The sequence below is a fragment of the Aquarana catesbeiana genome, linkage group LG12 (assembly GCF_042186555.1).
Source record: "Aquarana catesbeiana isolate 2022-GZ linkage group LG12, ASM4218655v1, whole genome shotgun sequence".
Classification (NCBI taxonomy): Eukaryota; Metazoa; Chordata; class Amphibia; order Anura; family Ranidae; genus Aquarana; species Aquarana catesbeiana.
The window spans coordinates 11,816,027-11,830,980 of NC_133335.1; the positions used below are offsets into that span (position 1 = coordinate 11,816,027).

General features: G+C 44.8%; 1 long non-coding RNA gene across 1 annotated transcript in view; it reads left to right on the top strand.

The window, feature by feature from the left end:
- The first annotated feature begins 327 nt into the window (after positions 1–327).
- Positions 328–14,954, top strand: part of LOC141113897 (uncharacterized) — a 78,941-nt gene continuing 64,314 nt past the window's right edge. The window contains exons 1-3 of the long non-coding RNA XR_012236828.1: positions 328–649; positions 1,531–1,676; positions 5,519–5,612. This is a non-coding gene — a long non-coding RNA (uncharacterized lncRNA). The remainder of the gene's footprint in view (positions 650–1,530; positions 1,677–5,518; positions 5,613–14,954) is intronic.

Here is a 14,954-nt window from a genome sequence, read left to right on the forward strand (position 1 = left end):
GGGGGGGCTGATAGAGGGGGGGGACTGACAGAGAGGGGGGCACTGAGAGGGGGGGCATTGACAGAGAGGAGGGGCTGATAGAGGGGGGGCACTGACAGAGAGGGACGGGCTGACTGAGAGGGGCGGGGCATAGAGAGAGGGATGGGCTGACCGAGAGGGGCGGGGCATAGAGAGAGGGACGGCTGATAGAGAGAGGGTACACTGACTGTGAGGGGGTAGATGAGAGAGAGAGACACCTCAGAAGACATACAGCACGCCAGACAGAGAGGCGGGATTCCCGCAGCAAGTGGTCGCGTTTACGCACAGACCAGCCCCGCCTCCACAGTGACCAGCTCCCCTGGGCCAATCAAAGGTGCCCATGACGGCCGCCCTCACATGACCCTGTTCGGCCAATCAGAGGGCGCTCGCATGGACTAGGACTACAGCTCCCAGAATGCCACAGCGTAGTGGCTTTCTGATAACACACCCCGCTGCGGCCGTGCCCCATCCTCCGAGAAAAAAAAAAAATAGTCAGTGGGCGGCCGCGGCGCCGCCCCTGTACCACTGCCGCCCCGAGGCCTGGCCTCGGTGGCCTTGTGGGAAATCCGGCCCTGCCCGCCGGCTCTCCGTTCTGCCTCCCGGCATTGTCATGTGGCCCAGCTGCAGAGAGGTTGGGGACCCCTGCAGAGATCAGATTCGGGGCTATAGCCCCAGTAGGCACCCCCTAGCAACGCCACTAATATACTGTGTGTGTGTGTGTGTGTGTGTATATATATATATATATATATATATATATAAATGTAATTTTTTTTTATCCAAAGGCTTCCATACTTTACACTGCCTTAGGACAGTTATCACATTCTCTCAGTGTAGATCTCCTTTGAATAAAAAATGAAAAATGAAACTAAAAAAGTCTCATGCAAATGATATGAAAAAGTCCAAACAAATCAAAACGTTCTAGCTGATTTTTACTATATATATATATACAAATAAAGGAGAATCCTTTCCATACACCCACAGCGCTGGACAGCAGTGCTGGCGGTACGGATAATTCACCCCTCTCTCTTGCAGCTGTAGCAGTGGGTATAAAGTGACAACACACAATTGGATAACAAATTTAATAGCACAAAATCTACAGCAATTTACTCAGCACCGTGTGCAGCTCCCAGCTTTAACATGTATATCTCATGGCAAAAGAACAGAGGAGCATGAAAGCGGGGCAGCAGGTGGTAAATACATTTCAAGAACAAAAACCATCAGATAAAAGGACAATTTACTAAATGAGGGAACATCAATCTTTTGACTTGCGGCAGTGCTCAAAAACATTGCAGCTTTCACTATTTTTGAAAAAAGAAAAAAAAAATCCCCCTGTTTTCTGACAATATTTCCGCCAGGTGTTTGTGAAATTGAATGTATCTTCAAAGTGTCCAGCTTTCCTTTTCCTGCTGTTTCAGGTGTCTGTTTGTCTTGATATAATTGTTTTAATGCACTACATAAAGTTTTAATTTTTTTTTTTTTTGTTTTTTTTTTTTCTAAATTTCTTTTCAAAAGTTGCCTGTTGCCAGCACACCGAGCCCTTTGAATGGGAGAGCAAAGCGTTTAAAAGTTGCTAGCTGAAAAACGGCGATAAACAACTCTGCGGACATGTTCGGAATGAGAGATCGCGCTCGCCGTGGGCTTATTTCAGGGATGGGCAGGTAAGCCTAGATAAGAATACGATTCAATGAATATGGAATACCAACAATTCATTATTTTTTTTTAAATCTGGAAATGTAAACAATGCGCAATAAAATTATTAAATGTTGTTATATCAAAACTGGAGACTTACAGAATAATTCCAATGTAATTTTTTGGGATATTTGTAATGTGGACAAAACACTAATTTCCACCTGGCGGCTCGAGGCAAAACATGGAATAATCCCTAAACTTTTTTTTGGATACATTACACATTTTTACACCTTTATGCTAATGGTGTCTCATGGCATCGCTGATTCCATACACAACTTTGCATAAAACCAACCAGCTAAAACTTTAGATTTTTTACTAGTAATTGGCTTTTGTTTGTGGTATTTATTTAAAAGATAAGTGTACTTTTAAAAATACAGGCTCTCCTTGACTATATCTGGGGGAACCAAGCAAATTTGCAAGTATAATCTCTGCTATATTCTATTTATTATTCAGAAATTTACACTTGGCATGGGACCCGGAAGACATTGTAGTAGCTGTGTCTACTACTAGACATGTGCAGAACGGAAAATTATTTTCGTTTCGGATAGAGTGGTTATGGAATTTGTTTGTTTCATTATCGTTAACGAATTTGCATTGAAATTCGTTCCGTTTATTATTTTCAGAACAATTCGATTTCGGATCACTCGAAAAATGATCGACCAATCCGAATTCTGTGTGAAGAATAGCTGGTTGTTAAGCAGCGGGCCCGGAAGCCGGCCACCTGCGTCCTTAACAAGCGATGACTCCTCATCTGTCAGCGGGCTTCCCCACTGACAGATGAATGCAGTGTAGCCAACCTAACAGATTGAAATTTGCTGACACAACACCCAAAATTTACTGGCACAGCCAAGTTTTTACTGACATTTCCAAAAGTTACAAAATTACAGTTTTAAGTACAAATTTCATTATTTAGGCTACAAACAAGTACAATATGTAATTAGCAATGTGATTTAAGGTAGATAATAAGGCAAAAAACATATTTCTTATTTTATTTTCGATATAGTAAGTAAGTAGCTCAGGGACAGAACTCAGGAGGGCAAGAAATTAGAATGGGTGGCACACACATGAACTTGACTCTCCAAGTGATACTGACAGCAGTGTGCAGCAGTACAGATTACCGACACGACACGTCCCCTCCTGAGTCACAGTGACAGTCTCTCTCCAAGCCAGGTTGTCCCTCCAGTCCAAACAGCACTGACAGTCCCGCTTCTGGCCTGCCTTGCTCCCATCCCGCAGACCCACACACAAGGCTCTGGCCGCTCTGCTTGGTTCCCTTGCACCATGACATCACAGGACATGCTCTGGCACCGCCTCCACCAGAGCCGCCCGAACACACTGTAGCAGGCACTCGTATGGTCGCGGCTGGCTCCGGGCCGAGCGTCACAGCCATATTTTTTACTGGCAACCTTTTCTTTTTACTGACATTTACTGGCAGGAGAAAATTTTCTGTTTTTTACTGGCTGCCAGTAAAAATACTGACGGTTGGCAACACTGGATGAATGTAAAGAAAAGAATGTCGGCAATACAAAAAAAAAAAATGGTGTGGGGTCCCCCCAAAGTCTATAACAGACCCTAATCCGAGCATGCAGCCCAGCAGGTCAGGAAAGGGAGGGGGACAAGTGAGCGCCCCCCTCCTGAACCATACCAGGCCACATGTCCTCAACATGGGGCATGTGCCCCCCCCAAAGCACTTTGTCCCAATGTTGATGGGGGCAAGGGCCTTATCCCCACAACCATGGCCTTGTGGTTGTGTTGGTCGGAATCTGGAAGCCACCTTTTAACAAGGGCCCCCTGATCCTGACCCCCCCTCCATGTGAGTGAGTATAGTACCCCTACCAATTCACCAAAAAAGTGTCAAAAAGTAATAAACACACAGCGACCGTTTTTGACAATTCCTCTATTAACCACTTGCCGACCGCTGCACGCCGATATACATTGGCAGAATGGCAGCGGTGGGCAAATGGGCGTACCTGTACGTCCCCTTTAATTGGCGGGGTTAGCGAGCGTACAGCATGACCGTGCCCGCGGGACCGGCGGACTCGATATCACGGAGCTGCAGAACAGGGAGATGCCTATGTAAACAAGGCATTTCCCCGTTCTGCCTCGTGTCATGACAGAGATCACTGCTCCCTGTCATCGGGAGCAGTGATCGCTGTCATGTCCTAGGTAGCCCCTCCCCCCCACAGTTAGAATCACTCCCTAGGACACACTTAATCAGTGCATTTTTATAACACTGATCGCTGTATAAATGACAATGGTCCCAAAAATGTGTCAAAAGTGTCCGATTTGTCCGCCATAAAATCGCAGATCACCGCCATTACTAATAAAAAAAAAATAATAAAAATGCCATAAAACTATCCCCTATTTTGTAGACGCTATAACTTTTGAGCAAACCAATCAATATACGCTTATTGTTTCTTATATACGCTTATTGCGGTTCACCTCTGCAGTTTTTATTTTTTGCTCTATAAACAAAAAAAAAAAAATGGTACAAACCTCACTCAAGATGTGTAAAATAAAATGTGATCACAGAAGCTAGTAAAACAGGCACAGTGTATGGTGCCTAGCAGGCAATCCAACGCGTTTCGTCCGATGGGACAGTGCAAAGTCCATCAGAAAATAATTAGCATGCTGATTTCCTCTGACACCATCCAAGATGACGTGAACACACGTTAACACATGGCACCCAGGACTGTGCTTCCACCACCCAAGGGAGGGGTAGGTACTCCTACCCTAAGATGTGGACACACACGCCAGCGGGTCAAACGGGCATAGATGGAGGTCAGGATCTCAAGCCACGGTCTCCTATAGTTGGACGGGTGTGAGCCGCACACCTGCAAGAGATGCGATAAGACAGCAGCACAGGAAGCAGAAACTCAACCATGATATTCCTGGTAAATGCAGACTCCTCGAAGTTCTCCTCCTGCCACGGGAAAATGATGGTCATAAAAGAAAAACAGGAAGGCTTCCACAACGCAGGTATTTAATAATAAAGAAAAAATGGTACAAACCTCACTCAAGATGTGTACATAAAATGTGATCACAGAAGCTAGTAAAACAGGCACAGTGTATGGTGCCTAGCAGGCAATAACCCGACGCGTTTCGTCTGAGCGGACTTCAACTGGGGAATAAGCCTGCTGCCACACACTGCTCTATCTATCTATCTATCTATCAAAAAACAGTAATAGCCTAATTGGACCATAATTACAAAACTTAATTACTGTTTTTAAGCTGAAAATTGGCCTGGGCTGGAAATGGGTGAAAGTGCCCCGTATTGAAGGGGGTTAAACATGACCAAAACCTTCAATCAAGTGTCTAGGGGCTGTAGGAAAACAGAAGTGAAAAAAAGAAAACAAAAGGAATAGTAACATTATAACTACCTGAAGGGTTTCTGGAAGACAAGTATGTTCTGGCCATGAAAATATTGATCAGGGTCACGGCTAAGAAGATCACTTATTGTTTTGCAAATACCGCAGTCTTCGGAGAGTCCGACGTTTTTTTTCTTTTTTTTTTTTTTTGTATCCGGCAGAAAATAAAGCACAGCCAATATTGTCAGAGCAGATGTTATAGTGCAATAAAGCCTTCAGTAAGAGACATTTCCCCACATCAATGGCTTGGCATTCGCACTGACCTTTAACTTACCTGATGGGATATTAGGACAATGCATCATGTGTCTGCACCGCGGTTGACCCCAATGAATCCCGCCATATATAAAGAGCTTATACAGTACAAGCAACACACTGTGTTATGTCAACGCAATCAGATGATTGTAAATCATTGTAACCAAGGTTTTACAATTTTATATTTTTAGGGGCTATTTATGAATAGACGAAGAATTCAGATGGGCTGGTCTTTCCTCAATCACCTGCATTTCCGGCTATTTTGATGCGGCAACAGGCCAGTGGGTGAGTAAAATGTGATGGAGAAACAAGGATGATGGAGAAAGTGTTGAAATGATGAGGGGAAGCTGAGCTCCAGGTAGATATCTACTTCCTCCGGAAGGTTTCTCCCCATCATTACCAGGCCGTTTTTTTTTTTTTTTTTTTTTTTTTTTTTTTTTTGCTATTCATCACTGCGCTACTTTAACTGGTGATTGTACGGTCATGTAATGCTGTATGCAAATGAAATCTGGATCATTTTTTTTTTCTCCACAAGTAGAACTTTTTTTTTGTGGTATTTGATCACCACTGTGTTTTTTTATTTTTTAATTTTTTATTATTATATGTTTATATAATAAAAAAAAACAAAAATAAAAAAAGACTAAACATTTTGGGAAAGAAACAAACATTTTTTACTTTGTGCTATAAAATATATCCAATTAAAAAAAAATCTAATTTCTTCATAAATTTGGGCCAAAATGTATTCTGCTACATGTCTTAGGGATTTTTTTTTTCCCCCAAAGTGTATATTATTTGGTATGCGTGGAAGTTATAGCGTCAACAAACTATGGTGTGTATATACACTATATTGTCAAAAGTATTGGGACGCCTGCCTTTACACACACATGAACTTTAATGGCATCCCAGTCTTAGTCCGTAGGGTTCAATATTGAGTTGGCCCACCCTTTGCAGCTATAACAGCTTCAGCTCTTCTGGGAAGGCCGTCCACAAGGTTTAGGAGGGTGTCTATGGGAATGTTTGACCATTCTTCCAGAAGAGCATTTGTGAGGTCAGGCACTGATGTTGGACAAGAAGACCTGGCTCACAGTCTGCACTCTAATTCATTCCCAAAGGTGTTCTATCAGGTTGAGGTCAGGACTCTGTGCAGGCCAGTCCAGTTCCTCCACCCCAAACTCACTCATCCATGTCTTTATGGACCTTGCTTTGTGCACTGGTCCAAATCATTTGGTGGAGGGGGATTATGGTGTGGTGTTGTTTTTCAGGGGTTGGGTTTGGCCCCTTAGTTCCAGTGAAGGGAACTCTTAAGGCGTCAGCATACCAAGACATTTTGGACAATTTCATGCCCCCAACTTTGTGGGAACAGTTTGGTGAAGGCCCCTTCCTGTTCCAACATGACTGCGCACCAGTGTACAAAGCAAGGTCCATAAAGACATGGATGAGCGAGTTTGGGGTGGAGGAACTTGACTGGCCTGCACAGAGTCCTGACCTCAACCTAATAGAATAAAGTAGCAAGAGAAAAACTCACCCAAGCTCTACCGCTGTATAGTATTGTTGGTGTGTAGAGTAGTGCTCTGGCTAATTAAGCTCACAAAAGATCCATAGAAAGTAGAGGCCAGAAACTCGACAGCTTCTCCATAGAAAATATTTATTTGAGCATTACAGCAATAACATCATCCAAAAATTCTGACGCGTTTCGACCCTCATCAAAGGCTTTTGATGAAGGCCGAATCGCGTCACCATTTTTGGATGATGTTATTGCTGTAATGCTCAAATATTTTGTAGAAATGTAGAAGCTGTCGAGTTGCAGGCCTGTACTTTCTATGGCTCTCAACCCGATAAAACACCTTTGGGATGAATTGGAGCGGAGACTGCGAGCCAGGCCTTCTCGTCCAACATCAGTGTCTGACCTCATAAATGCTCTTCTGGAAGACTGGTCAAAAAAGGTGTATGAATACTTTTTCAATGCACTGTATGTATTTCATCTGTTTATCTCGCTGTTTTGCCTGGAGTTCAACTTTAAAGTAATAACATGCATGTTTACTACATGCATAGAAGGGACAGAGATATTATTTGTTCATTAAACATGTGTGTTGCACCCCCTGCAATGTACAGAACACGATCTATGGTGGAACGGAGCACTTGAGCACAGCGAGTTCTGCTGATGGAATATGAATCAGTAAATGGACGGCTGCAGCCGGTGTATTTATTTCTATTCTTTGACTGAAATTACAGCAGATCTATATGGAAGAAAAGAGCACTTTACATGCATTAGGATTCAATGGCAATTTAGAAAGTCTTATTCCAGGTAATTATCCCCAAACTTCTTTATTAACCCTTTCATGACTAAGCCTATTTCTGACATTTGGTGTTTACAAGTTAAAAATGTGTATTTTTTTTGCTAGAAAATTACTTAGAACCCCCAAACATTATGTATATTTTTTTTAGCAGAGACCCTAGAGAATAAAATTGTTGCAATATTTTATGTCACATTTATGCAGCGGTCTTTTAAACGCAACTTTCATGAACTTAAAAAAAAAAAAAACAGTAAAGTTAGCCCGTTTTTTTTTCTTTTTTGTATAATGTGAAAGATGATGTTTTACGCCGAGTAAATAGATACCTAACATGTCACGCTTTAAAATTGTGCACACTTGTGGAATGGCGACAAACTACGGTACCTAAAAATCTGCACAGGCAACATTTAAAAAAAAATAAATAACGGTTACCAGGTTAGAGTTACAGAGGAGGTCTAGGGCTAGACTTATTGCTCTCACTCTAACGATCGCGGCGATACCTCACATGTGTGGTTTGAGCACCGTTTACATATGCAGGCGCGACTTCCGTATGCGTTTGCTGCGCAAGCTCGTGGGGACGGGGGCGCTTTAAAAAAATTTTTATTTCATTTATTTTTTCTTTTTTTTTTTTTACATTGTGTTTAAAAAAAAAAAAAAATTTGATAACTTTTATTGCTATCACAAGGAATGTAAACATCCCTTGTGACAGTAATAGGTTGTGACAGGTACTCTTTATGGATGGATCGGGGGGTCTAAAAAATCCCCGATCCCTCCTTTGCACTTCAAAGTATTCAGATCGCCGAAAACGGCGATTCTGAATACTGTATATTTTTTTAAAAACCGGCGCCATTGGCAGCCGAGTAAACAGGAAGTGACGTCATGACAGAGAGAAGACTGGAACGAAGCCGTTTCCGGCTTCGTGCCAGTCTGTCTCTAGCCGCCGGAAGTGGCGGATCGTGGATTGGGTCTCCCGGTGGGACAGGAGGCTCGGTAAGAGCGGCGGGAGGAGGGGAGATGTCCCCCTCCCGCTCCTCCGGGATAACAACCGAGCGGCTTTTAGCTGCTGACTTTTGCAGCTGCTGACTTTTAATACCTGGCCACTTACCTGTCCCAGGGTCCAGCGATGTCGGCAGGGGACGCAGAGAACCCGCTCGGTTCTCGGCAGCTGCCGCCGCCATCCTAGGTGAGGGAATCAGGAAGTGAAGCGTTGCGGCTTCACTTCCCGGTTCCCTACTGCGCATGCGCGAGTCGCGCTGCGCATCGTAACTGGTCCCCGCTATCTCCTGGGAGCTGTGTGTTTCCCAGGAGACAGCGCGGACTGACAGGAAGAGGCGTAGACTCCCATGGGAGTCTATGCCGGAAGTGGGTGCAAATACCTGTCTTAGACAGGTATCTGCAAACCCCTCCCCCCTGAAAGGGGCCAAACGTGACACCGGAGGGGGGGAGGGTTCCGAAAAGCGGAAGTTCCATTTTTGTGTGGAACTCCGCTTTAAGGCGTCAGCATACCAAGACATTTTGGACAATTTTCATGCTCCCAACTTTGTGGGAACAGTTTGGAGATGGCTCCTTCCTGTTCCAACATGACTGCACACCAGTGCACAAAGCAAGGTCCATAAAGACATGGATGAGCGAGTTTGGGGTGGAGGAACTTGACTGGCCTGCACAGAGTCCTGACCTCAACCCGATAGAACACCATTGGGATGAATTAGAGCGGAGACTGCAAGCCAGGCCTTCTCATCCAACATCAGTGCCTGATTATACAAATGCTCTTCTGGAAGAATGGTCAAACATTCTCATAGACACACTCCTAAACCTTGTGGACGGCCTTCCCAGAAGAGTTGAAGCTGTTATAGCCGCAAAGGGTGGGCCAACTCAATATTGAACCCTACGGACTAAGACTGGGATGCCATTAAAGTTCATGTGCGTGTAAAGGCAGGTGTCCCAATACTTTTGGCAATATAGTGTCTCTGTAAATTGAGGGCACTATATAAGTACCTGTAATAAAATAATTAATGATTACATGTGACAATATAGTGTATATAATGTATCTCTTCATACAGAGCTGAAAAAAATAACTCAAAAAATCACTCAATGTAATATATTATAATAATGGGGGTCCAATAAGCTAAGAAAAACAACCTGAAGGTGATTAGCTGTACAAAAGACGTTTGACCTAAACCGATCGCCGATATCATCTACAAAAGAAAAGCTCCCTTCCCCGATCAGCGGGTCTCCAGACAGGACAAACGGTCGCTTTTTTCTCCACATCCCCAGAATGAAAAGCTCGGTCTTGCTGCTCCCTATGGGGAGATGTTCCCGCGTACAGAGAGAATAATAACGTCTCTCAGCGCTCCTTCCAGTTAACAATTGCGCTGTAACAGCGGGAATAAAAGCCCCGTAATGTAAGTCTATTTACAAGTCAAGAATAATGTAAGCCGAGGGCAGGCCGGGTGACGGGATCATCAAATTGCGCATTGTGGTTTTTGGTTTTGGAGAAAAGACGAGACAAAGTGATGCCACCGATGACCTTTCTGCTAATGTCTGTCTTCACACCGAGCCGGAAATCACAACATAGCAAGCAAATGAAAAGAGTTACGGGTTTTTTTTTTTTTTTTTTAGCCATTATCTTTCCAAAGTTAACATTTTTACTTGCGTTCTAAATAGGAGATGGAAGACGTGTCCTTTCTGTTGGTATGTCAGCCAGACAAGGTCATCTACAACGTTCTTCATACAGAAGAAGGGGACTTCATTATCGACAAACCTTTGGTGGCCATGCTTCTGTTTTGGGCCACTGATTTCGCCTGATGGGACAGACCTTTCGGAAAGATCCCAACAATATCGTCGGGGATCCACCCACCTGCTGCGTTGACAGCTGGCTTCACCTTTCAGCGTGCGGTTTAGACCAGCTAGCCATTTATAGGTGGCAAGGTGGGCACTGATGGGTGGTACTGTGGGCACTGATGGGTGGTACTGTGGGCACTGGTAGGTGGTGCTGGTGGGCACTGGTAGGTGGTGCTGGTGAGCACTGCTAGGTGGCACAAGTGGGCACAGAAGCCTCTGCAGAGGCTCTCCACGATCGGGACTGATGTCCCTCTCACAGCCGCCGGTGATCTGCTTTTTTTTTTTTCTCCTCACGCTACCAGCGCGAGGAGAAAAAATAGCCGAGTACCGGCTCTGTTTCCATCACATGATCAGCTGTCATTGGCTGACAGCTGATCACATGGTAAGGGGTTGGGTTCGACCCCTTACTCCGATCTGTGGTCAGCTGAGTCTCACAGACTCACTGATCACAGGGCGCGCAGGCCGCTGGAGCACGGGAGGACGTCTATGGACGCCCTCCCGGCAAATTAGGTCTGCGCTGCAGCCGGCTTTCGGCTATAGCGCGGACAGGAGGTGGTTGAAAAAAAACAGTTACATTTCCGGCACATGCTGGGCATGAAACTGTCACATTGGTTGTGCGCTGAACCAAACTGTCAAACCGGCCAATGGCTGGAGTCATAACTGATCACATGTGCAGCATCTTGGCAGTTGAAGATCAAACAGAGGCCAAGATGGCCGCTTCCTTGGCTGAAAACGATATCGGAGGGTTTACTTCCACTTTAAAAAGGCTTGTGAGCAAGGTGCGGCATGGAGTGGCGGGCAGTCAGCACAAAGAGTCTAAGGTTGGCCATACACGGTCGAATTTCGAAAGTTTTTTTTAATTTTTTTTTGAAAATAAGAAAATTTGTGCGTTTTGTGATCCGATGGCGCCACCATTGATTTCGAAATTTCGACTGACCAAGCCTTCAATTTCACCTCCTGTTGCTACAGAAAATAATTTTCGTGGCTGGGAATCTTCTTTTCTTTCCGTGAATTTTCTTTCTTGCACATGCGCATTCCTTTTTCGATTACATTTCTCGCGCGATTCTCCCATCATCAATCAGAAAATCGTTCGTTTTGCAAAAAATTCCCAACATGTCTGATTACTCAAATTCGATGGCCGCATGAAAATCGGCTGTTGCTGCAACCCCACAAATGGTGCCAAATACGAACGAAAATTCTTAGATAAGATTTTCTAAAGAAAATTCTTTCGAAATTCTTCGACCCCCATGTATGGCCTGCCTAAGTCAGGCAATAAAGTTGTATTGTAGAAAAGGTTCACATGCAGCTTATTCAGGCCCGGCAGGTAGGCACCCCCATCCGTGGGGCCATTTATGAACAGTGACAGCAGTAGATTTGAAGATGCGGAATGCTACCTTGTTGGTCCACACCCAAAGAAGGGATGGGCTTCCTGAAGACAGTAGACCTAGTCCCTGCACTGCCCCTACTCCACTGGAACCTTTCTCTACCTCTAAGCAGTGTCCCCATCAGACGGGAACCGGTCCCTACACTTTCCATTTACATAAAGTGTGCCAAACCTGGCAACTGGAGTCTTAAATGGAGTCCGCCTGACCCAAGATGCCAGCAAAGGTCACATGGAGTGCCAGCAATCAAGCAGACAGCTACCTGTGACCAGCAGGAAGTCATAGAGGAACCAAATTCCTCACAACTTCCTTCCCCTTCTGCATTGAGGCTTCAGTCGAGCGACACCTGCAGTAGAGAGTACAGGGTGGCACATTGACATGTAGAATCATCCCTAAAGAATGGGGAACCCACTCCTTCTATAGAGGGAGCAGAAGATGTGCCTCTGAGGGTACAAATAGATGAGAGGCAGAAGGGTTGGGTCAAGAGTGGTGCCGGATCTGAGTGATGTTTGGATACTTGGTGGTATTTCGGTATAACCGTGAAATAGGGGAGTAGTCCAATGGAGTGCTGGATTCCGGGGTGTGGGTTGGTGTCCCAAATGGGCATGTCATCTGACATGAAGGTTTTTTAAGTAGGTGGCTCCAATATACACATACACAGGGGCCATATTGGGCCCTTGTAAAAAAAAAAAGTAATTGTGTGTACAAAGGGGAGCGCCAGACCAATGTTAAAGCCAGGGCTGTCTTTAATATTGAGTTGACCCTGGGCAAAAATTTTCTTGGGCCAATCCAAATTCACTCATCAACTATTTACAAGCAGCACAGGCAGCTTCTTTTGGGGCCCCACAACAATGACTGGGCCCGGGGGAGCTGCCCCTTTTTGCCCTGCGTTAGATGGCCCTGGTTAAAGCCCCTCCCCTTCCTTCCACAACCCTCTCACCTATTCAGAAGTTCTTCAAAAATAAAAATACTTTGTGAAACTTTTTTTCTTTTTTTTTATACTTTCCTAACTTTGGTTTCTGTATCTATCCTTCACTGCCAGGAATGGCCTGTGTCTGCACCAACCATTCGGGCCTTTTCGCGACGTCATCGCTCTGCTCCACCACGAAAGGACCCTGTCACGCGTTAGCCAATAAGTCGTGGCCATTTCACCCTGGCAGTGACATAGACGCCCAAAAGACCCTCTTTCTCTGCAGTGGAAAAAAAAAAAAAGATAGAAGATTTAGGATCCGGCATGTCACTTGACCATGGATTTCAGTAATTCTTTAGGGATTAGAGTTTTTTTTTTTTTTTAATAGGTTTAATGGGGAAACGGGGCGGGGGGGGGGGAGTGCGAAGGGGGGAGGAATGTAGGCCTGAAGGTCAGCTTTAACCACTTGATCTCTGGAAAGTTTTACCCCCGTCATGACCAGGGCATTTTTTGCTATTTAGCACTGCGCTACTTTATCTGGTCATGCAATGCTGTACCCAGACTTTATTTAATTTTTTTTTTTTTTAAACAATAGATGTTTATTGAATTGTAGCGCTGGTAGATTTTAATCTACTGCTGATAGGTAAATCTAGTGGGTTACTTATTATAGGAAGTTATATTTGCCTCTGTTCCAGCTTGGCTGACGTTGCGTGTAGTTCCACATTGTGCCGGTGGGTGTTGTTGTCGCCATGGGCCAGTGTTGGAAAAGCAACGTGTTGAAGCGTATGAGTGCTCCTCTGTCCCGAAGATAACTCGATGGAAGTGGTCCTCCGAGTTGAATTCTGGGAGAGGGTATTTATTGGACAGACGCCATGTTCTGGGGTTCGTTTTCAGCGACCTGCTGGCCCTCCTGGCCGACAGGTATATGTTAGAGTACCACCTCGCGGTCCTCCGTTACGGAGGCCCGCGTCGCTGCGGCGTGTGGGTGGGCCCAGAAGCCTGTCTGGGGCCTACCACAGTAGCAGAGGAATGGTCCTGAGCTGTCTATCCAGAGTGAAGAAGCTGGACAACCGAGAAGATCCCAGGGGAGGAGCCGTCATGGAAGGATCATGCAGAGTGATGGTCTGGAGAGGGGCCTGGTGACTCGGTTGGAGGACATATCCTGAAGTAGTCTTACTGCATAGTACTGCCGGATTGGCTTAAAGGTTCAAGTACTGTGTCTGACATTCATCACAAACCAATATATCCTGTGGCAGAGGATCGTACGGGTTTTATTTCAAGCAAGTCTGTGGTATGTACTGGCTGCTAGACAAGTGAGAGAGGTCTATCCAGGCGGGCAAAGATTGAATCCCACAAGGGGAGCGCATTCAACTGCAAGTGTTCAATTACAAAGAATGTTCTGAAGAAATACTAAGGAAAGGTATTTGAGCTTCCCTGCAGCTTTCCTTCTGCCTCTTTCCTGCTACTTCCTTTATTTGTTCATTAAAGCATTGGAAAACCTACTCAAGTGTTTGGTGCTTATATCGTCCAGAGGTAAACTCAACTGAACCCTAGACCCGGTGTCGGTGAAACAGAGGTATCGAGAGTGAAGGTAACAAGCCCACTTTAAACTAGTTGTATTTTTTTTTTTTTTATTTGTAAAACCGTTTATCATTTTCCTTCCACTTCACAATTATGTGCCACATTGTGTTGGTCTGTCATATAAAATCCCAATAAAATACATTTATGTTTTTGGATGTAACATGACAAAATGTGGAAACTTTCAAGGGGTGTGAATACTTTTTCAAGGCACTGTAGGTGAAAACCCTCTGCACCTATCCTATCAACAAGCTCTTTTGCACTGGGGCAGAACTGATTGGTTTTGCTTGTGCTACTTCTCCTTCCCCTAGTCCGAGCTCTGCTGTACGGGGACTGATACCAAGTTAAATTTAGGTACTTGCTTCGTTCTTCGCAGGGTCCGGTTTGCTCCACAACCACAGGTGTACATTGTGTGGCAGATGGCGAACGTTAATGATGAATTCCACCCAGATTCCGACTCTGGGAAGATTTCCTCTACTAACCCAATCTTATCTGATTATCGGCAGAGGACTTGTTATGGCTGACACCTCGCTGGCATTATCCGTTCTGTACTCATGAAAAGTTCATTTCACTAGAAGATGGGAAGGGGGTGGGGGAATCTGTCCTTTTTGTAACCTGATATGCA